The sequence below is a fragment of the Myxine glutinosa genome, chromosome 10 (genome assembly GCF_964187855.1).
Source record: "Myxine glutinosa chromosome 10, kmMyxGlut1.1, whole genome shotgun sequence".
NCBI lineage: Eukaryota > Metazoa > Chordata > Myxini > Myxiniformes > Myxinidae > Myxine > Myxine glutinosa.
The window spans coordinates 42132657-42154485 of NC_136270.1; the positions used below are offsets into that span (position 1 = coordinate 42132657).

The 21829-nt window shown below is 44.2% G+C and overlaps 1 protein-coding gene across 5 annotated transcripts in view; it reads right to left on the reverse strand.

The window, feature by feature from the left end:
* LOC137434479 (histone-lysine N-methyltransferase ASH1L) overlaps window positions 1–21829 on the reverse strand; it is a 149159-nt gene that overhangs the window by 116402 nt on the left and 10928 nt on the right. The gene's annotated exons all lie outside the window — the stretch shown is intronic.

The following is a 21829-nucleotide window of genomic DNA, read 5'->3' on the forward strand; positions in this document are numbered from 1 at the left end:
TGCTTTTAGGGCATCGATGTCAAATACTGTATAATGTTTTCTTATGGTAACTACAGTACAAGGGAGCTAGCTCACAAAAAGTACTCCCACACAAAATTATTACCGTAAAATGGGGTGAATAGGGACAGCAAGGTGAATATGGACAGCAAGGTGAATAGGGACAGCAAAGTGAATAGGGACAGCAAGGTGAATAGGGACAGCAAGGTGAATATGTACAGCAAGGTGAATAGGGACAGCAAGGTGAATAGGGGCAGCAAGGTGAATAGGGGCAGCAAGGTGAATAGGGACAGCAAGGTGAATAGGGACAGCAAGGTGAATAGGGACAGCAAAGTGAATAGGGACAGCAAGGTGAATAGGGACAGCAAGGTGAATATGTACAGCAAGGTGAATAGGGACAGCAAGGTGAATAGGGGCAGCAAGGTGAATAGGGACAGCAAGGTGAATAGGGACAGCAAGGTGAATAGGGACAGCAAGGTGAATAGGGACAGCAAGGTGAATAGGGACAGCAAGGTGAATATGGACAGCAAGGTGAATAGGGGCAGCAAGGTGAATAGGGGCAGCAAGGTGAATAGGGGCAGCAAGGTGAATAGGGGCAGCAAGGTGAATAGGGACAGCAAGGTGAATAGGGACAGCAAGGTGAATATGGACAGCAAGGTGAATAGGGACAGCAAGGTGAATAGGGACAGCAAGGTGAATAGGGACAGCAAGGTGAATAGGGGCAGCAAGGTGAATAGGGGCAGCAAGGTGAATAGGGACAGCAAGGTGAATAGGGACAGCAAGGTGAATAGGGACAGCAAGGTGAATAGGGACAGCAAGGTGAATAGGGACAGCAAGGTGAATAGGGACAGCAAGGTGAATAGGGACAGCAAGGTGAATAGGGACAGCAAGGTGAATATGGACAGCAAGGTGAATAGGGACAGCAAGGTGAATAGGGACAGCAAGGTGAATAGGGACAGCAAGGTGAATATGGACAGCAAGGTGAATAGGGACAGCAAGGTGAATAGGCACAGCAAGGTGAATATGGACAGCAAGGTGAATAGGGACACCAAGGTGAATAGGGACAGCAAGGTGAATATGGACAGCAAGGTGAATAGGCACAGCAAGGTGAATAGGGACAGCAAGGTGAATAGGGACAGCAAGGTGAATAGGGACAGCAAGGTGAATAGGGACAGCAAGGTGAATATGGACAGCAAGGTGAATATGGACAGCAAGGTGAATATGGACAGCAAGGTGAATATGGACAGCAAGGTGAATAGGGACAGCAAGGTGAATAGGGACAGCAAGGTGAATAGGGACAGCAAGGTGAATAGGGACAGCAAGGTGAATAGGGACAGCAAGGTGAATAGGGACAGCAAGGTGAATATGGACAGCAAGGTGAATATGGACAGCAAGGTGAATAGGGACAGCAAGGTGAATAGGGACAGCAAGGTGAATATGGACAGCAAGGTGAATAGGGACAGCAAGGTGAATATGGACAGCAAGGTGAATAGGGACAGCAAGGTGAATAGGGACAGCAAGGTGAATATGGACAGCAAGGTGAATAGGGACAGCAAGGTGAATAGGGACAGCAAGGTGAATATGGACAGCAAGGTGAATAGGGACAGCAAGGTGAATAGGGACAGCAAGGTGAATAGGGACAGCAAGGTGAATATGGACAGCAAGGTGAATAGGGACAGCAAGGTGAATAGGGACAGCAAGGTGAATAGGGACAGCAAGGTGAATATGGACAGCAAGGTGAATATGGACAGCAAGGTGAATAGGGACAGCAAGGTGAATATGGACAGCAAGGTGAATAGGGACAGCAAGGTGAATAGGGACAGCAAGGTGAATAGGGACAGCAAGGTGAATAGGGACAGCAAGGTGAATAGGGACAGCAAGGTGAATAGGGACAGCAAGGTGAATATGGACAGCAAGGTGAATATGGACAGCAAGGTGAATAGGGACAGCAAGGTGAATAGGGACAGCAAGGTGAATAGGGACAGCAAGGTGAATAGGGACAGCAAGGTGAATAGGGACAGCAAGGTGAATAGGGACAGCAAGGTGAATAGGGACAGCAAGGTGAATATGGACAGCAAGGTGAATATGGACAGCAAGGTGAATAGGGACAGCAAGGTGAATAGGGACAGCAAGGTGAATAGGGACAGCAAGGTGGAATAGGGACAGCAAGGTGGAATAGGGACAGCAAGGTGAATAGGGACAGCAAGGTGAATAGGGACAGCAAGGTGAATAGGGACAGCAAGGTGAATAGGGACAGCAAGGTGAATAGGGACAGCAAGGTGAATAGGGACAGCAAGGTGAATATGGACAGCAAGGTGAATATGGACAGCAAGGTGAATATGGACAGCAAGGTGAATAGGGACAGCAAGGTGAATAGGCACAGCAAGGTGAATATGGACAGCAAGGTGAATAGGGACAGCAAGGTGAATAGGGACAGCAAGGTGAATAGGGACAGCAAGGTGAATATGGACAGCAAGGTGAATATGGACAGCAAGGTGAATATGGACAGCAAGGTGAATATGGACAGCAAGGTGAATAGGGACAGCAAGGTGAATAGGGACAGCAAGGTGAATAGGGACAGCAAGGTGAATATGGACAGCAAGGTGAATATGGACAGCAAGGTGAATATGGACAGCAAGGTGAATAGGGACAGCAAGGTGAATAAGGGCAGCAAGGTGAATAAGGACAGCAAGGTGAATAAGGACAGCAAGGTGAATAGGGACAGCAAGGTGAATATGGACAGCAAGGTGAATATGGACAGCAAGGTGAATAGGGACAGCAAGGTGAATATGGACAGCAAGGTGAATATGGACAGCAAGGTGAATAGGGACAGCAAGGTGAATATGGACAGCAAGGTGAATAGGGACAGCAAGGTGAATATGGACAGCAAGGTGAATAGGGACAGCAAGGTGAATAGGGACAGCAAGGTGAATAGGGACAGCAAGGTGAATAGGGACAGCAAGGTGAATAGGGACAGCAAGGTGAATAGAGACAGCAAGGTGAATATGGACAGCAAGGTGAATATGGACAGCAAGGTGAATATGGACAGCAAGGTGAATAGGGACAGCAAGGTGAATAGGGACAGCAAGGTGAATAGGGACAGCAAGGTGAATAGGGACAGCAAGGTGAATAGGGACAGCAAGGTGAATAGGGACAGCAAGGTGAATAGGGACAGCAAGGTGAATAGGGACAGCAAGGTGAATAGGGACAGCAAGGTGAATAGGGACAGCAAGGTGAATAGGGACAGCAAGGTGAATAGGGACAGCAAGGTGAATAGGGACAGCAAGGTGAAAAAAAGTTCGGAAACTCTTTTCGCTGAAAATTGATAACCATACTGATTTGTTGATATTTGGGCTGAAAGTGTTCTCTTGTTTTTTTAAAAAGCAACTTATAGCCCTATTAACCCCATATATGGGTCAAATAGGAATAAATAGGATTTTTATGGCTGTCCCTATTCACCCCGTTTTACGGGTGAACAGGGACAGTCACTAATACAAAAAAATAATAATCAAGAAATAGGGACAGTTTGGAGAAACTTTTTATCCCATATTTTTTTCCATTGGCACCGTGGTTTATATTATGGGTGCATATTGTGTGCATCCATCTGAGCTATCAATTTTGCAATAAGTTGGAAACTCAGGATTGTTTCTTGATTATTATTTTTTTGTATTAGTGACTGTCCCTATTCACCCGTAAAACGGGGTGAATAGGGACAGCCATAAAAATCCTATTTATTCCTATTTGACCCATATATGGGGTTAATAGGGACTATAAGTTGCTTTTTAAAAAAACAAGAGAACACTTTCAACCCAAATATCAACAAATCAGTATGGTTATCAATTTTCAGCGAAAAGAGTTTCCGAACTTTTTTTCAGTTTGTGTCCCTATTCACCTTGCTGTCCCCATTCACCTTGCTGTCCCTATTCACCTTGCTGTCCCTATACACCCCATTTCCCTAATCTTTCTTAAATTCCTTCCAACTATTAATGTAAACTTCAAATGCAGAAAACAGGATTGGATCACAGAAAGGAAAGGGAAATCAGGGAGGAAGTAGTGGGGGTGTAAGAGGCGGGGTAGGAAGTAGTGGGGGTGTAAGAGATGGGGGAGGAGCTTGTGGGGGTGTAAGAGGCGGGGGAGGAGCTAGTGGGGGTGTAAGAGATGGGGGAGGAGCTAGTGGGGGTGTAAGAGGTGGGGGAGGAAGTAGTGGGGATGTAAGAGGCGGGGGAGGAAGTAGTGGGGGTGTAAGAGATGGGGGAGGAGCTAGTGGGGGTGTAAGAGGCGGGGGAGGAGCTAGTGGGGGTGTAAGAGATGGGGGAGGAGCTAGTGGGGGTGTAAGAGGTGGGGGACGAAGTAGTGGGGGTGTAAACGGTGGGGGAGGAAGTAGTGGGGGTGTAAGAGGCGGGGGAGGAAGTAGTGGGGGTGTAAGCAGTGGGGGAGGAACTAGTGGGGGTGTAAGAGGCGGGGGAGGAAGGAGGGAGGGTGCAACAGGGGGCGGAGGCAGGAGGGAGGGTGCAAGGTGTGGGTTATTCGAGTGTGGAAACAATAAATGTTATAAACTAGAAAGCATCTCAAAATGCATATCCTACCTGTGTCCGCTTTGCACTTCAACTAAACTTGACGAAAACAATTGCTAGGCCTGAAATTCTGAAAAATCTGGATTCAGACCTGAAACAAAATCTCATTGCCTTGTTCTTGACACCTGACCAACTCATCTTTTTTTTTTTTTTTTTTTTTTTTTTTTGGATTCCCACAATCCCACAATGGGGGAATGGGGTAATGGTTTGAATGGGGTAATGGTTTGAATGGGGCAATGGTTTGAATGGGGTAATGGTTTGAATGGGGTAATGGTTTGAATGGGGTAATGGTTTGAATGGGGTAATGGTTTGAATGGGGTAATGGTTTGAATGGGGTAATGGTTTGAATGGGGTAATGGTTTGAATGGGGTAATGGTTTGAATGGGGTAATGGGTTTGAATGGGGTAATGGTTTGAATGGGGTAATGGTTCGAATGGGGTAATGGGTTTGAATGGGATAATGGGTTTGAATGGGGTAATGGTTTGAATGGGGTAATGGTTTGAATGGGGCAATGGTTTGAATGGGGTAATGGTTTGAATGGGGTAATGGGTTTGAATGGGATAATGGTTTGAATGGGGTAATGGTTTGAATGGGGTAATGGTTTGAATGGGATAATGGGTTTGAATGGGGTAATGGTTTGAATGGGGCAATGGTTTGAATGGGGTAATGGTTTGAATGGGGCAATGGTTTGAATGGGGTAATGGTTTGAATGGGGTAATGGTTTGAATGGGGTAATGGTTTGAATGGGGTAATGGGTTTGAATGGGATAATGGGTTTGAATGGGGTAATGGGTTTGAATGGGATAATGGTTTGAATAGGGTAATGGTTTGAATGGGGTCATGGGTTTGAATGGGGTAATGGTTTGAATGGGGTAATGGTTTGAATGGGGTAATGGTTTGAATGGGGTAATGGTTTGAATGGGGTAATGGTTTGAATGGGGTAATGGGTTTGAATGGGATAATGGTTTGAATGGGGTAATGGTTTGAATGGGGTAATGGTTTGAATGGGGTAATGGTTTGAATGGGGTAATGGTTTGAATGGGGTAATGGTTTGAATGGGGCAATGGTTTGAATGGGGCAATGGTTTGAATGGGGTAATGGTTTGAATGGGGTAATGGTTTGAATGGGGTAATGGTTTGAATGGGGTAATGGTTTGAATGGGGTAATGGTTTGAATGGGGTAATGGTTTGAATGGGGTAATGGTTTGAATGGGGTAATGGGTTTGAATGGGATAATGGTTTGAATGGGGTAATGGTTTGAATGGGGTAATGGTTTGAATGGGGTAATGGTTTGAATGGGGTAATGGTTTGAATGGGATAATGGTTTGAATGGGGTAATGGTTTGAATGGGGTAATGGTTTGAATGGGGTAATGGTTTGAATGGGGTAATGGTTTGAATGGGGTAATGGTTTGAATGGGGTAATGGGTTCGAATGGGGTAATGGTTTGAATGGGGTAATGGTTTGAATGGGGTAATGGTTTGAATGGGGTAATGGTTTGAATGGGGTAATGGTTTGAATGGGGTAATGGTTTGAATGGGGTAATGGTTTGAATGGGGTAATGGTTTGAATGGGGCAATGGTTTGAATTGGGTAATGGTTTGAATGGGGTAATGGTTTGAATGGGGTAATGGTTTGAATGGGGTAATGGTTTGAATGGGGTAATGGTTTGAATGGGGTAATGGTTTGAATGGGGTAATGGTTTGAATGGGGTAATGGTTTGAATGGGGTAATGGTTTGAATGGGGTAATGGTTTGAATGGGGTAATGGTTTGAATGGGATAATGGTTTGAATGGGGTAATGGTTTGAATGGGGTAATTGGTTTGAATGGGATAATGGTTTGAATGGGGTAATGGGTTTGAATGGGGTAATGGTTTGAATGGGGTAATGGTTTGAATGGGGTAATGGTTTGAATGGGGTAATGGGTTTGAATGGGATAATGGTTTGAATAGGGTAATGGTTTGAATGGGGTAATGGTTTGAATGGGGTAATGGGTTTGAATGGGATAATGGTTTGAATAGGGTAATGGTTTGAATGGGGTAATGGTTTGAATGGGGTAATGGGTTTGAATGGGATAATGGTTTGAATAGGGTAATGGTTTGAATGGGGTAATGGGTTTGAATGGGATAATGGTTTGAATGGGGTAATGGTTTGAATGGGGTAATGGTTTGAATGGGGTAATGGTTTGAATGGGGTAATGGTTTGAATGGGGTAATGGTTTGAATGGGGTAATGGTTTGAATGGGGTAATGGTTTGAATGGGGTAATGGTTTGAATGGGGTAATGGTTTGAATGGGGTAATGGTTTGAATGGGGTAATGGTTTGAATGGGGTAATTGGTTTGAATGGGATAAGGGTTTGAATGGGGTAATGGTTTGAATGGGGTAATGGGTTTGAATGGGATAATGGTTTGAATGGGGTAATGGGTTTGAATGGGATAATTGTTTGAATAGGGTAATGGTTTGAATGGGGTAATGGGTTTGAATGGGATAATGGTTTGAATGGGGTAATGGGTTTGACTGGGATAATGGTTTGAATGGGGTAATGGGTTTGAATGGGATAATGGTTTGAATGGGGTCATGGGTTTGAATGGGATAATTGTTTGAATAGGGTAATGGTTTGAATGGGGTAATGGGTTTGAATGGGATAATGGGTTTGAATGTGATAATGGTTTGAATCGGGTAATGGTTTGAATGGGGTCATGGTTTGAATGGGGTAATGGTTTGAATGGGGTAATGGTTTGAATGGGGTAATGGTTTGAATGGGGTAATGGTTTGAATGGGATAATGGTGTGGATGGGGTAATGGTTTGAATGGGGTAATGGTTTGAATGGGGTAATGGGTTTGAATGGGATAATGGTTTGAATGGGGTAATGGGTTTGAATGGGATAATGGTTTGAATGGGGTAATGGGTTTGAATGGGGTAATGGTTTGAATGGGATAATGGTTTGAATGGGGTAATGGTTTGAATGGGGTCATGGTTTGAATGGGGTAATGGTTTGAATGGGGTAATGGTTTGAATGGGGTAATGGTTTGAATGGGGTAATGGTTTGAATGGGGTAATGGTTTGAATGGGGTAATGGTTTGAATGGGGTAATGGTTTGAATGGGGTAATGGTTTGAATGGGGTAATGGTTTGAATGGGGTAATGGTTTGAATGGGGTAATGATTGAATGGGGTAATGTTTGAATGGGGTAATGGGGTAAACCATCACTGGATTGAAACCATTACCTTATTCGCTTCTTACATTATGTTTCTGAGGCCTTTACCGGATTCGAACCATCACCATAGTCTTCAATTTACCCTATTTACGCATTACGCACCCCCGTTTTTGTATGTAATGGTACAATCCAAAACAATCCACAACAACACTCCCCCCCCCCCCCCCACACCCTCCTCTCCCCATTTATATAATGGTACAACCGTAACTTTGAATAGGTTAATGGGTAAAGGGTGCTAACTTCACGGACATAACTAGACCTGCCCTGGTAGAGCACATACGAGGTCAGCAGAGTCAGGTTGAACAGGTTACGTTTTGTATCCCAATGCTAGGCCAGATCTGCATCCAGACCTTAACCAGAATCCAATCTGCTTGTTCTTGTCACCGAACCAACTAATCCACCAAATGTAGTCCGAATCCGTCCACAACTTTTTGTTGGACTTAACTTAACTTTTCAACTTAACTTTTTGAGATATCGTGTTCACAGACAAACAGGTGTGAAAACATAACCTCTGTCCACCTTCAATGGCAAACATTAAAATTAATAAATAAATAAAAAGTAAATTTAATAATCAGTGTTCTCCATATTCTCAACAATTAAGGTTTGTTGAAAATTTGATGACAAAAGCTCAAATGGAAAAACTAGAAAGCATCTCAAAACGCAAGCACAGAAGAAAAAAAAATGCCAAGTGTTAACAAAACCTATTTGTACTTTCTGTGACTTTGAGCTTTGACATTTGACCCAATTATTACCCGGTGCAACAACAACAACAACAACAGGCATTTTAAGGCCATTTTCCCCGCCAGAGTGGGGGTTGCCTTGCGGGCCCCATGACAATCTTCTCCATTTTGCCCTATTTTTCGCATCTCCCCTTGTTAACCCCCTTGCCCGCATTTCTTCTTCCACCACCTTTAGCCAAGTCTTTCTCGGTCTTCCCCGTCCTCCACTTCCTTCTCTCTTCTCAACCAGTCACTTTCATCCTTCCTCAACACATGACCAAACCATCTCAACCTGTTTCTCTTCACAGCATCCATCACAGGCTCTGTTCCCATCACCTTTCGCAATTCATCATTTGTCTTCCTCTCTCTCAACAATACTCCGCACATCCACCGAACCATTCGCATTTCCACCCTTTCCAGCCTTCGTTGCTGCTCTACGTTCATTAATCATAACACTTCTCACACGTGCAGCACACACCTTTCCCTTCAGCTTCAATGACACTCCCCTCCTCATCAGCACGCCACACAGTTCCCAAAACTTCATCCATGCACATCTCACTCCAGCAACCGTTGCCGAGTCTGATCCACCTTCTCCATTCAGCATGTCTCCGAGGTAGCAAAATGTTTCCACACCTTCCAGCTTCACGCCGTTTCCAAGATCCAACTCAACATTTCCTCCATCTGCAGCTCCCTCTGTGCACACCTTACACTTGAATGTCGAGCTGCCACACTGGTTAATGACCATCTCAAACCACTACATCTTTGATGAACCCACTGAGCGCACATTGTACATTGAATGGAGTTCACTCCGCCACCCTTCCTGCACACAGCACACGGCCACTTCCCAGTTCTTTCCACCTCACCACATGCTTTACCACTTGCCATCACCTTCGTCTTTCTGATATTCACCTTCAGACCTTTTGTCTGCATACATTCCTTCCACTTGTTCATCTTCTGCTGAAGTCCATCCATACTTTCTGCAATCAACACCAGATCATCTGCATACAACAACTCCCACGGTAAACCCTCCTTTACATTCCGAGCCAGCACCTCTATCACACATACAAATAGTAGTGGACTTAGTACCGACCCCTGATGCACACCCACCTTCACCTCAAACTCACCACCGTTCCCGTCCTTCGTCCTTACAGCTCTTTCGTACATTGCCATCACTACTCTGATCAACCATTCCTCCACTCCTAACTTCCTCAATGCCCATGTCACTACTTCGTGTGGAACCCTATCAAATGCTTTCTCCAGATCAACAAACCCAAGAAACAACTTCTTCCTCTTCTCCATGTACTTCTCCTGCAACTGCAGTACAATAAAAAGCACGTCTGTCGTTCCTCTTCCTGGCATAAATCCAAACTGCATTTCGCCAATCTTCACTTTCTTCCTTATCCTCCTCTCCAATAACTTCATCGCTCGATACGAGCCACAGTCCAGAGGGTCACCTTTCCCCTTGTAAAGAGGGACGAGGGTACTCAGTTCCCAATCCACTGGAATGCGCCCTTCTTTCACCACCAGCTTACAGATCTGTCATTCTCTTCACACCCCAACTTCCTGCTGCCTTCAACATATCTCCCACAAATCCCGTCGGCCCTCCTGCTTTTCCACTCTTCATTGCTTTTATCACGTACCCTGGTGTGTACCCTGGTTTAGAATAGGGACACCATATCCGTGCTTGTCGTAAGAGGCGACTAAGAGGGTTGGCGACAGGAAGGGCATCCGGCCATAAAAACATCGTCTCAAAAAGAGAACCATGACAATTACAACTACATACGAGCAGGGTACAGCCCGAAGTGGAGATCGGTTTCTGAGGTTTGGGTCATGAAATGTAGGGACAATGACAGGGAGATCAGGAGAAGTGGGGGAAGTATTGATCAGAAGAAGAGTGGACATATGTTGTGTGGAAGAGACGAGATGGAAGGGAAGTGGTGTGAGAATGGTGAAGGGTAGGCAGGGACAGAAATACAAGTTTGTGTGGCAAGGGTGCCCGGAAGGTGTGAATGGTGTTGGTGTCCTGTTTTCTGAGGAGTTTGTAGACAGTGTGGTGAGTGTGACAGGAGTGAGTGATAGGTTGATGATGGTGAAAATGATGATTGGAAAGCTCTTGGTGAACCTCATCTCGGGATATGCTCCGCAGGTTGGTCGGAGCGATGAAGAGAAGGACAAGTTCTGGTGTGCGATAGAGAAGCTGATGGAAAACGTGAAAGATGAGGAAGTTGTTGTGGTAGGAGGAGACCGAAATGGACATGTGGGAAGGAGTATGGACGGTTTTGAGGAAGTTCATGGGGGTTACGGATATGGTGTGAGAAATGGAGAAGGTGAAAGGATTTTGGAGTTTGCTGATGGAGCTGATTTGTTCATTTGTAATACTCAGTTCTAAAAAGAGGATAATAAGCTTGTTACATACACGTCAGGTGGGTCGACGACAACCGTTGACTACCTGATGGTGCGTAGGCGAGATAGGGGGCACCTCCGGGACACAAAGGTGATCCCAGGGGAGGAGGCTGTTTCACAGCACCACTTGGTTGTCTGCGACATAAGGGTGAAAGGTGCGAGGAGAGCTCGGCGGGTGAAGTACCAACCGAGAATGAAGGTGTGGACGTTGAAAGAGGTGACAGTAAGGGAGGCATTAAAAGAGAGGCTGAGTAGGGTAGAGGATGATGTGGTTGAGCTTGAAAGTGGTTGGATGTCAATGAAAGATAGTCTGTTGGGAGCCGTTGGTGAGGTATGTGGATGGACAAAAGGACCACCGAGGCACTCGGAAACATGGTGGTGGGATGATGAAGTTGGAAAGAGGATTAACGAGAAGAGGAAGAAGTTTAAGGAGTGGCAGAAGGCGAACGGTACGGGAGCAGACAAAGCAGAGCATGAACGTTATAAGGCAGCCAAGAAGGCTGCAAAGAAAGAGGTAGCAAAGGCGCAGGAGGCATGTAGGAAAATGTTCAGAGAACGCTTGTATTCGGAAGAGGGCCAGAGAGGGGTATTCAGGATTGCAAAGCAGATAGCGAAAGAGAGGTATGTGATGGGGGTGAGTTGCTTGAAGGATGAAGTGGGATAAATCGTTGTGGACCCAGATGGAATTAAAGGAAGATGGAAAAGATATATGGAAATGCTGTTGAATACAGAGAATGAATGGGATGGCAACACAGAGAGTAACCCAGTTTTAGGACCGGCAGAGAAGATAACTGAGAAGGAAGTTGAGGAAGCGATAAAAGAAATGAACAGTAGAAAAGCGGGAGGGCCGACGGACGTTGTGGGAGATATGTTGAAGGCAGCAGGAAGTTGGGGTGTGAAGAGAATGACAGAGATCTGTAATCTGGTGGTGAAAGAAGGCCGCATTCCAGTGGATTGGGATCTGAGTACCCTCGTCACTCTCTACAAGGGTGAAGGTGGACCCTCTGGAGTGTGGCTCGTACCGAGCGATAAAGTTATTGGAGCATGGAATGAAGGTATTGGAAATGGTGTTGGAGAGGAGGATAAGGAAGAAGGTGAAGATCAACGAAATGAGGTTTGGATTTATGCCAGGAAGAGGAATGACAGACGTGCTCTTTATTGTGAGGAAGTTGCAGGAGAAGTACATGGAGAAGAGGAAGAAGTTGTTTCTTGGGTTTGTTGATCTGGAGAAAGCATTAGATAGGGTTCCACGCGAAGTATTGACATGGGCATGAGGAAGTTAGGAGTTGAGGAATGGTTGATCAGAGTAGTGATGGCAATGTACAAAAGAGCGCGCACAGCTGTAAGGACAAAGGACGGGAACAGTGGTGAGTTTGAGGTGAAGCTGGGAGTGCATCAGGGGTCGGTACTAAGTCCACTACTATTTGTAGCTGTGATGGAGGTGCTGGCTCAGAACGTAAAGGAGGGTTTACCGTGGGAGTTGTTGTATGCAGATGATCTGGTGTTGATTGCAGAAAGTATGGATGGACTGAAGGAAACGATGAACAAGTGGAAGGAATGTATGGAGACAAAAGGTCTGAAGGTGAAGATCGGAAAGACGAAGGTAATGGCGAGTGGTAAAGCACGTGGTGAGGTGGGAGGAACTGGGAAGTGGCCATGTGCTGTGTGCAGGAAGGGTGTCTGAGTGAACTCCATTCAATGTACAATGTGCGCTGAGTGGGTTCATCAAAAATGCACTGGTCTGAGAGGGTCATTAACCAGTGTGGCAGCTACATTCAAATGTAAGGTGTGCACAGAGGGAGCTGCAGATGGAGGAAATGTTGAGTTGGATCTTGGAGACGGCGTGAAGCTGGAAGGTGTGAAAACATTTTGCTACCTCGGAGACATGCTGAATGGAGAAGGTGGATCAGACTCGGCAACGGTTGCTGGAGTGAGATGTGCATGGAAGAAGTTTCGGGAACTGAGTGGCGTGCTGATGAGGAGGGGAGTGTCGTTGAAGCTGAAGGGAAAGGTGTATGCTGCATGTGTGAGAAGTGTTGTGATTTATGGGAGCGAGACATGGGTAATGAACGTCAAGCAGCAACGAAGGCTGGAAAGGGTGGAAATGCGAATGTTTCGGTGGATGTGCGGAGTATCGTTGAGAGAGAGTAAGACAAATGATGAATTGTGAAAGATGATGGGAATAGAGCCTGTGATTGATGCTGTGAAGAGGAACAGGTTGAGATGGCTTGGTCATGTGTTGAGGAAGGATGAAAGTGACTGGTTGAGAAGAGTGATGGAAATGAATGTAGAAGGAAGTAGAGGACGGGGAAGACCGAGAAAGACTTGGCTGAAGATGGTGAAAGAAGAAATGCGGGCGAGGGGGTTAACAAGGAGAGATGCAGAAAATAGGGCAAAATGGAGAAGATTGTCATGGGGACCGAAAGACGAACCCCCGCTCAAGCAGGGAAAATGGCCTTTAAATGCATGTTGTTGTTGTATTGCTTTTATCGCTTCCAAATTATCAACTCCAAATTATTACCCGGTGCGCAAAGCGAAAAGTGGGGTGAAGCAATTGGTACATTTTCTCTCTCTCCAAAGTCCAGACGTTAGTCGATGATCGAGGAACAACTTAATTTCAATTGTGTATCATATTTTGAACATGCATCGGAAAACAAACTTCTGTAAAAGTGGTAAACTTCCCTAAAAGTGGTAAACTTCCACAAAAGAGGTAAACTTCCACAAAAGCGGCAAACTTCCACAAAAGCGGCAAACTTCCACAAAAGCGGCAAACTTCCACAAAAGTGGCAAACTTCCACAAAAGCGGCAAACTTCCACAAAAGCGGCAAACTTCCACAAAAGCGGCAAACTTCCACAAAAGCGGCAAACTTCCATAAAAGCGGCAAACTTCCATAAAAGCGGCAAACTTCCATAAAAGTGGCAAACTTCAATAAATGCGCTAAACTTCTGTAAAAAAAAAGTTTTTTTCACAGCCTATAAAACGTTTATTTTATTTCAATTGAATTATATATAATATACGTAAACACTGTAGAACACAAATCCCCTTCTTGCCACTTCCAAAATCTCCCAGTTTAACATCGCATGGACAAAATATTACGCCATCTTGACCAATCAGATGTGCCACTCGCGCTCAGCGTTGGGAAATCTCAAGATTCAGACAAAATTGCAGCTTGCAGGAAATATAGATAATACTCGGAAACATAAAGCAAGAGTTTAAAAGACCCCGCCCATGTCCTTTTCCTCAAGACTGTGTGGGGTAAGGTGTCCTATGAACTCTTTCGTTAATTAGTGTTCTCAATATTCTCATCTACCATATAAAACACAATGTCTGTTCATGTGTCTGTTCAGATGTCTGTCCCCCTCATAAAGGACAATTTCAGTCGGGTTTTAAAGGCCAATATATTAACACGAATGTTTGTTCCCTACGGTCTATTATTGAGGATAAAACAAACATGAAAAACATTTTCCATAAGAGTAATTACACCTCTTATATTGGAATCGTAGACGGTGGCTTGCAAACTGATCTTCAAGGGCGGTGTACAGAAACGTTTTTATTAATAACAAGTGCAAAAAGTTTAAAATTAAAACAAAAGCCGCGTCGATGTTACACAATGCCTAGATGCAGCTGTGCCTATAACGTCGATGTTATAGGCACAGGACATTCCTATTGATTCGATTACTTGATGTTATTTTTGTGCAAAGTGAAAATATATCTCGGCAATTTCCCGTGTGTGGCGACGAATTTTTAATATATCTCGGCATTTTCCCATCTGTTATTTCAGGCGGTGTATGACTGACCATGCCGCGATTTAAAAAAAAAAAAATCTCGGCAATTTCCCATGTGTGGCGACACGTGAACGAAGCTATGGTCCTCTCTCCACATTATTGTGACGACGTATAAATTTAATATTTCATCGTGACGATTGTCATCAAATGGACGAATTTTTAATATATCTCGGCATTTTCCCATCTGTTATTTCAGGCGGTGTATGACTGACCATGCCGCGATTTTAAAAAAATATATCTCGGCAATTTCCCGTATATGGCGACACGTGAACGAAGCTATGCTACTCTCCACATTCTTGTGACGACGTATAAATTAAATATTTCATCGTGACGATTGTCATCAAATGGACGAATTTTTAATATATCTCGGCATTTTCCTGTCTGTTATTTCGGGCGGTGTATGACTGACCATGCCGTGATTTAAACAAAATATATATATCTTGGCATTTTCCCGTCTCTTATTTCGGGCGGTGTATGACTGACCATGCCGCGATTTTAAAAATATATATCTCGATGGACTTGAAGTTACAGGCCTTTGAGAATTCATTTCGTTCTATAAAGGGCAACTTTCATCGGATTTTCTTCCCGTTTTTTTTCAACCGAGTCTAAAACTATGTTAGCGACTGTGAAAAATGAAATGATATATCGAATTTGATTTGAAATAAAACTGTGTGAGAGAGGAAGACACCACGGGCCTACAAAACAGGCCTCAAAGCTATGCGAGTTAATAAAATGGTGGATATTTGTTTATATGAAGACTCTCCCAGAATGGGTGGAGCTATGGTTCCCAGAATGGGTGGAGCTTTGAGGTTTTGTCTTCTCTGCAAGAACAAGAAGAAGAAGAAGAACAACAACAACAGCAGAGGGCACTCTATGAGCAGCGTCTGCGACGTGGCTAAAAATAAATACAAGGCACGGGGATGTGAAATTCACTGCACGTGATGTGCAACGAGTACAGAGTAAAAGAGGTGTTCATTTACGTCCGTATGATGTCAAATTTAAAAAATAAAAAAAAATAAAAAAGACAAGCACACCTGACACTAGGCCAAGGCTTCAGGCTTTGGTATGCTCACGAGGCTGTACCGTCAAATAAACTGTTCCAACCCGTCATTTTTGACAGGCTTTTATATTCGTAATAAATAAGGGTTTGTTGAAAATTTGATGACAAAAAGCTGAAATGGTAAAAAAGTTATGACACAAACAATTTATACATTAAATTTGTCGGCAATCTTGACATATCAGACATGCAGGCACACAGTCTCCCGCTACACGGGTGGACGGGCTAAGGATTCCACAATGCATCGTGCAGCGTTTCTAATAATACAAAAATGTCAACTTTCACCATGGAAACACTTTGGAAGGCAATTCACCATTTGGAACAAGTTTGGCATGTACAGCATATGACTTATAATAAATAAATAAATAAATAAATAAATAAAAAATTGACAGCATATGACTGCTATCATTATAATTATGGGCAGAGGCAAAGAGCAACCATGACAATGGCAAGAGAAACTTTGAAGGGAGTGAGAGCAAGTACGATCGGTGGCAACTGCACATCCATTATAGGCCTTTGGTTAAAGAAGATCGTACTTTTTTTCGAAAAAACAAACAAAACATTATTGCCGGCTCTTCGCTTTTAAAGGACATCAAACAACACAAGGCAAGTCAAATATTCGGGAGTGCAACAACTTGACTTGGAATTTTGTTTACAAAAGGGTAATGTGTGTAGATTTTATTTTATTTTATTCAAAACAATTGTTGATAATGTTGGAAACCAATATTCACAATCATATCTCCTGCTTTGACACACGTCAAAAATCAAGATGGTGGACAATAGGATAACAAAGAGGGTAGAACAGAGAATGAGGATATGAAGCCTGTTGAAATTTATAGACGAATGGCACCACACACACTACGACGACGACTGCCTGTTCATGACATGTGACGAATGGCACACACACTACGATGACTGCCTGTTCATGACATGTGACGAATGGCACACACACTACGATGACCGCCTGTTCATGACATGACACGAATGGCGCACACACAGTACGACGATTACCTGTTAATGACATGTGATGAATGGCACACACATTACGACGACTACCTGTTAATAACATGTGACGAATGGCACACAAAGTATGACGATTGCCTGTTAATGACATGTGACGAATGGCACACACAGTACGACGATTGCCTGTTAATGACATGTGACGAATGGCACACACAGTACGACGACTGCCTGTTACCGACGACTGCTGACTGCCTGTTAATGCCATGTGACGAATGGCACACACAGTACGACGATTGCCTGTTAATGACATGTGACGAATGGCACACACAGTACGACGATTGCCTGTTAATGACATGTGATGAATGGCGCACACACACACACTACGACGACTGCCTGTTAATAACATGTGACGAATGGCGCACACACTTTACAACTGCCTGTTAATGACATGTGACGAATGGCACACACACTACGATGACTGCCTGTTAATAACATGTGACGAATGGCACACACAGTTTGACGATTGCCCGTTAATGACATGTGACGAATGGCACACACAATACGACGAATGCCTGTTCACGAGATGTGACGAATGGCACACACAGTACGACGACTGCCTGTTAATGACGTGATGAATGGCACACACAGTACAACGACTGCCTGTTAATGACATGTGACGAATGGCACACACATTACGACGACTGCCTGTTAATGACATGTGATGAACGGCACACAGTACGATGACTGCCTGTTAATGACATGTGACGAATGGCACACACAGTACGACGACTGCCTGTTAATGACATGTAATGAATGGCACACACAGTATGACGACTGCCTGTTAATGACATGTGAAGAATGGCACACACACTACGACGACTGCCTGTTAATGACATGTGACGAATGGCACACAGTACGACGACTGCATGTTAATGACATGTGACGAATGGCACACACAGTACGACGACTGCCTGTTAATGACATTTGTATTAAGAAGCAGATAAAAGGAGAGAAGTTTTTCACAAAAGACTTTAGGATCAAGAATTACATCCTGCACTGGCTATGAACACGTCCAAAAGAATTCTATACTGGAGGCAAATTAAAGCTTTCACTCCAAAGGAAACAAGTGTGGGTCAAAAGCTGGAAAATACCTCGAAAGATGGCGTAATATCTTTACTCTCAGATTTTTTAACTTGGTGCTGAGTATAAACACAAGTGGTTCAACCTCTAACCAGTTTTGTTAGATGCATTTTGGAAAGAAGTGGAGGAGCACCCCAAATATTGTGTTGTTCATTATTTTATGATGCACAAGCCACGACCCACCAAAATTTGGTTACAACTACAACGTTTGTGATATTTGATGAACAGGAACTAGATGCCCATGTGCCTATCAGTACAAGATTCCCAGGCAGTTCACAGTCTGGAGAATCCATTTCAGAATTAGGTTTTGCTTTCACAAGGCCCATCATGGAAAATATGCAACTTTCTAGGATTTGTTAGGCATGAGTAATAGGCTTATTACCAGTTTATCGAGCAGAATCGTTTTTACCACAGCAAGCCAACATGGCCTCAAGAGTCATATGGCTAGACGAGAAAGCATATACGTGACGAGGTTTGGGAAGTAGACACAATGACTCTCTTTCTATGGCAATGACACCAGATCACTCCTAATCTGGCAAAATTGAAACGGGCTGACCCAGAAAAAAACAAGTCATTTTATGAATGGAGACCAGCCCCGCCACGATAAGAATGGTGAAAACTTGCTAGTAGAGGTGCAGTACGAGGCACCACTTGAGATTAATGACGACTTTTCGAGAGCTAAAGCTCTTCATTGGTGGGACTGCAGGATAACTCTGGCAGAAAGCAGGATTCTTTGGAAGATGAGCAGCACTGTGGGTTTAACGAAGAGTCTAACTCTTTCTGAGTGCAGTTTTGGCGCCCCAGGGACGAACGCTCAGCAATACACGAAATAAGGTCCATTCGATTATTGGTTAATATTCTGCTGAGGAAACGGTGCAGTTGTGTTTGCAATTCCCTTTATAGCATGCACATCAGGGTGGCCCTTATTTTTGAAAGTTTGAAATGTTAAGCTCTCACCCTCTACAACTGGTCCATTTGCCATAAAAACAAACCTAGCCAAATGTCAGCTAAATTCATAAATATTTAGAGGTAGTCCAGCAGACCAGCACCCTTGAACATTTCCCCCTATAGGACATGTAATTGAGGTCACGTAACACTAAAAACACATATCACAGATACTACAGTATGTATCACAGAAATAAATAAAAACTGTTTGATGAAACATGCTTATGAATAATTATCACATCTATGGACGAGAGTAAGAGTGGTAAAACAATCAACGAGTTAAATTAAGTTTATCACAGATAATCAGTAAATTGTTGTTATAATGAGTCAAAATAAAATAGATTCTGACATTCCTATTTTTTCTCTTTCACAGATTGAGTCAGTATGGCAACGACTAGAAAGAAATGTGAAGTGTTCTTGTTAGGCAGTGCAACAACAGAATTTGTTGGTGCAAAGCTTCCATCAAACCGGCAAGTACTTGGACTCTTTAAATACACCGGCATCTCAATATGAAAAAGACTGTGCGAATCTCTTGCACAGAAACTGTTCGAGAGCTTTCCCCTATCTGGGTTGATCGGGCTCGGATCCCCATAAAGGCAGAGCAGCATTGTATCAAAACACTGGAAACCCTCTTTGGCAGATGGAAAGACCTCAAGAGGCTTAGGAAGCAGGCAACTGATGGCCAAAAGAAGAATCAAGATGAGTTTGTGAATTCTTTAGATGACCTATTTGACATCGCTCATGCGGATGCTGTTTCTTTGATCAAAATCCCAGACGCCAAATAATTTCTTCTCGCCCAACGTGAGAAAGGACACCAAGGCACAATGGGGTCAGTTGATAAGGCCCTAGCTGAGAAGGAAGAACGTCAGGCCTTGAAAAGGCAAGCAGATGTGTGCAGACAGCAAAAGGCCCTCACTGACCAAGAGGCTTCAACATCGCGGTCGGTGCTAGCATCTTCAAGTAGTAGTGGTGAAGAGACAACAGATGATGATGATCCTCAATGAGCTGTAGGTGTTACTCCTGCTAAGAAATTCAGGGGCAGTACAAACATTATCACTCCGACTCTTGCCGCTGCTCTTGATCGTACACAGATGTCTGATCGAAAGGCAACTTTTGTACTAACAGAAGTAGCCTTGAGCCTTGGTCACAATCCTGAGGAAATAAATATTAACCGATCATCCATTGGACGTCAACGGCAGAAGGAACGTACTCATTTCTCAGAGAACCTTAAGATTGAATTCAAGAATGAAAGTCCAGTTACAGTTCATTGGGATGGGAAACTGCTAATTGATCTGACTGGGAAAGTTCATGTAGATCGTCTCCCTGTACTTGTTTCCAGACAAGGAGTAAGCCAGCTACTTGGTGTCCCCAAGATACTATCAGGCACTGGTGAGGCCCAAGCAGGTGCTGTTTTCAAAGCACTGCAAGAGTGGGGTGTCACCAATCAGGTGGTAGCGCTGTTCTTTGACCCAACTGCTACGAACACAGGACACAGAAATGGGGCATGTGTTCTGTTGGAACAAAAAATTGGCCGTGACTTGCTGTACTTTGCATGTCGTCACCACATTATGGAGCTGCTGCTTGCTGCAGCATTTAAAGCAGTCATGGGGAGCACCTCTGGACTGGAAGTTCTTCTGTTTAAGAGATCCCAATCAAAGTGGGACTCTATTGACCAGACTGCATTCATATCTGATCTCTCTGATGAATCTGTCAAAGACCGCATTCTCCCTGTGACTGATAAAGTTATCGATTTTGCAAAGAAGCAGCTTGACCTCAATCAGCCACGGGATGATTATAAAGAACTTCTGGAACTGACCATTTTGTTTCTTGGAGGAGTTCCTGCTCGTGGCATTCATTTCCGTGCTCCTGGTGCGATTCACCATGCAAGATGGATGTCGAAGGCCATCTACAGTCTCAAAATCTGGCTTTTCCACCAACAGTTCAAGCTGACGGCACGAGAGAGGAATGGCCTACGAGAAATTTGTGTTTGTTTGTATTTGCAAGTGTATTTGCAAGCCTGGATGAAAGCTCCAAGTGCAGCTGAAGCTCCAATGAATGATCTGCTGCTGATGAAGACCTTGATCTCTTACAAGACTGCAAGTCGTGCAATCTCAACAGCCACCAGTGAGAAGTTGAGGAACCATCTGTGGTACTTGTCAGAAGAGCTGGTGGGTTTGGCCTTCTTCGACAAACAAGTGCCTATCGCTACTAAACAACTGATGGTGGAAGCACTGAAAGGTGAGCGTCCATTAGATGAAGAACCATCGAAGATGCCATGGCCTGACATGAAAGCCTTAAGCGAGAAGGGAATTGAAGAATTTGTCACCACACACAAAACCATTCTTCGAAAAGTTGAAAATCTCGTCAGACTTTTTAACTGTGGATCCAAGCACATGGGGTGACCATGAAGGCCACAGAGCTGCTGTGGAACAGATCAGGGAGTTGAAAGTCGTAAATGACCATGCTGAACGAGGTGTGGCCCTCATGAAAAGTTACAACCGGCTCCTTACCAAGGATGAGGAGCAACTCCAATTCTTACTTCAGGTCGTGTCTGAACACTGCCGTACTTATCCCGACTGTCGGAAAGCAACATTGGCTAAAATCAGGCAGCAATGATATGACTTATGTTGGTGAGAACCTTCCTTGACTAGAAACTAATATAATAACATCAGGAAATATAATAACATCAGGAATGTTAAATAGAATGAGAAAAGAAAAGAACTTTAAGAAGTGTATTTGTACAGTAGTATATTTTGTTGCTTCCCCCCCCCCCCCCCCCCCCCCCCCCCAGAATTTACATGTTTTAAACGTTTCCCAGTGTGTACCCTGGTCAGAATAGGTACACCGTATCCCTGCGTGTCGTAAGAGACGACTAAGAGGGTTGGCGTCAGGAAGGGCATCCGGCCATAAAAACATTGCCTCAAAAAGAGAACCATGACAATCACAAGTACATATGGGCAGGGTGCAGCCCGAAGTGGAGATCGGTTTCTGAGGTTTGGGACATGGAATGTGGGGACAATGACAGGGAGATCA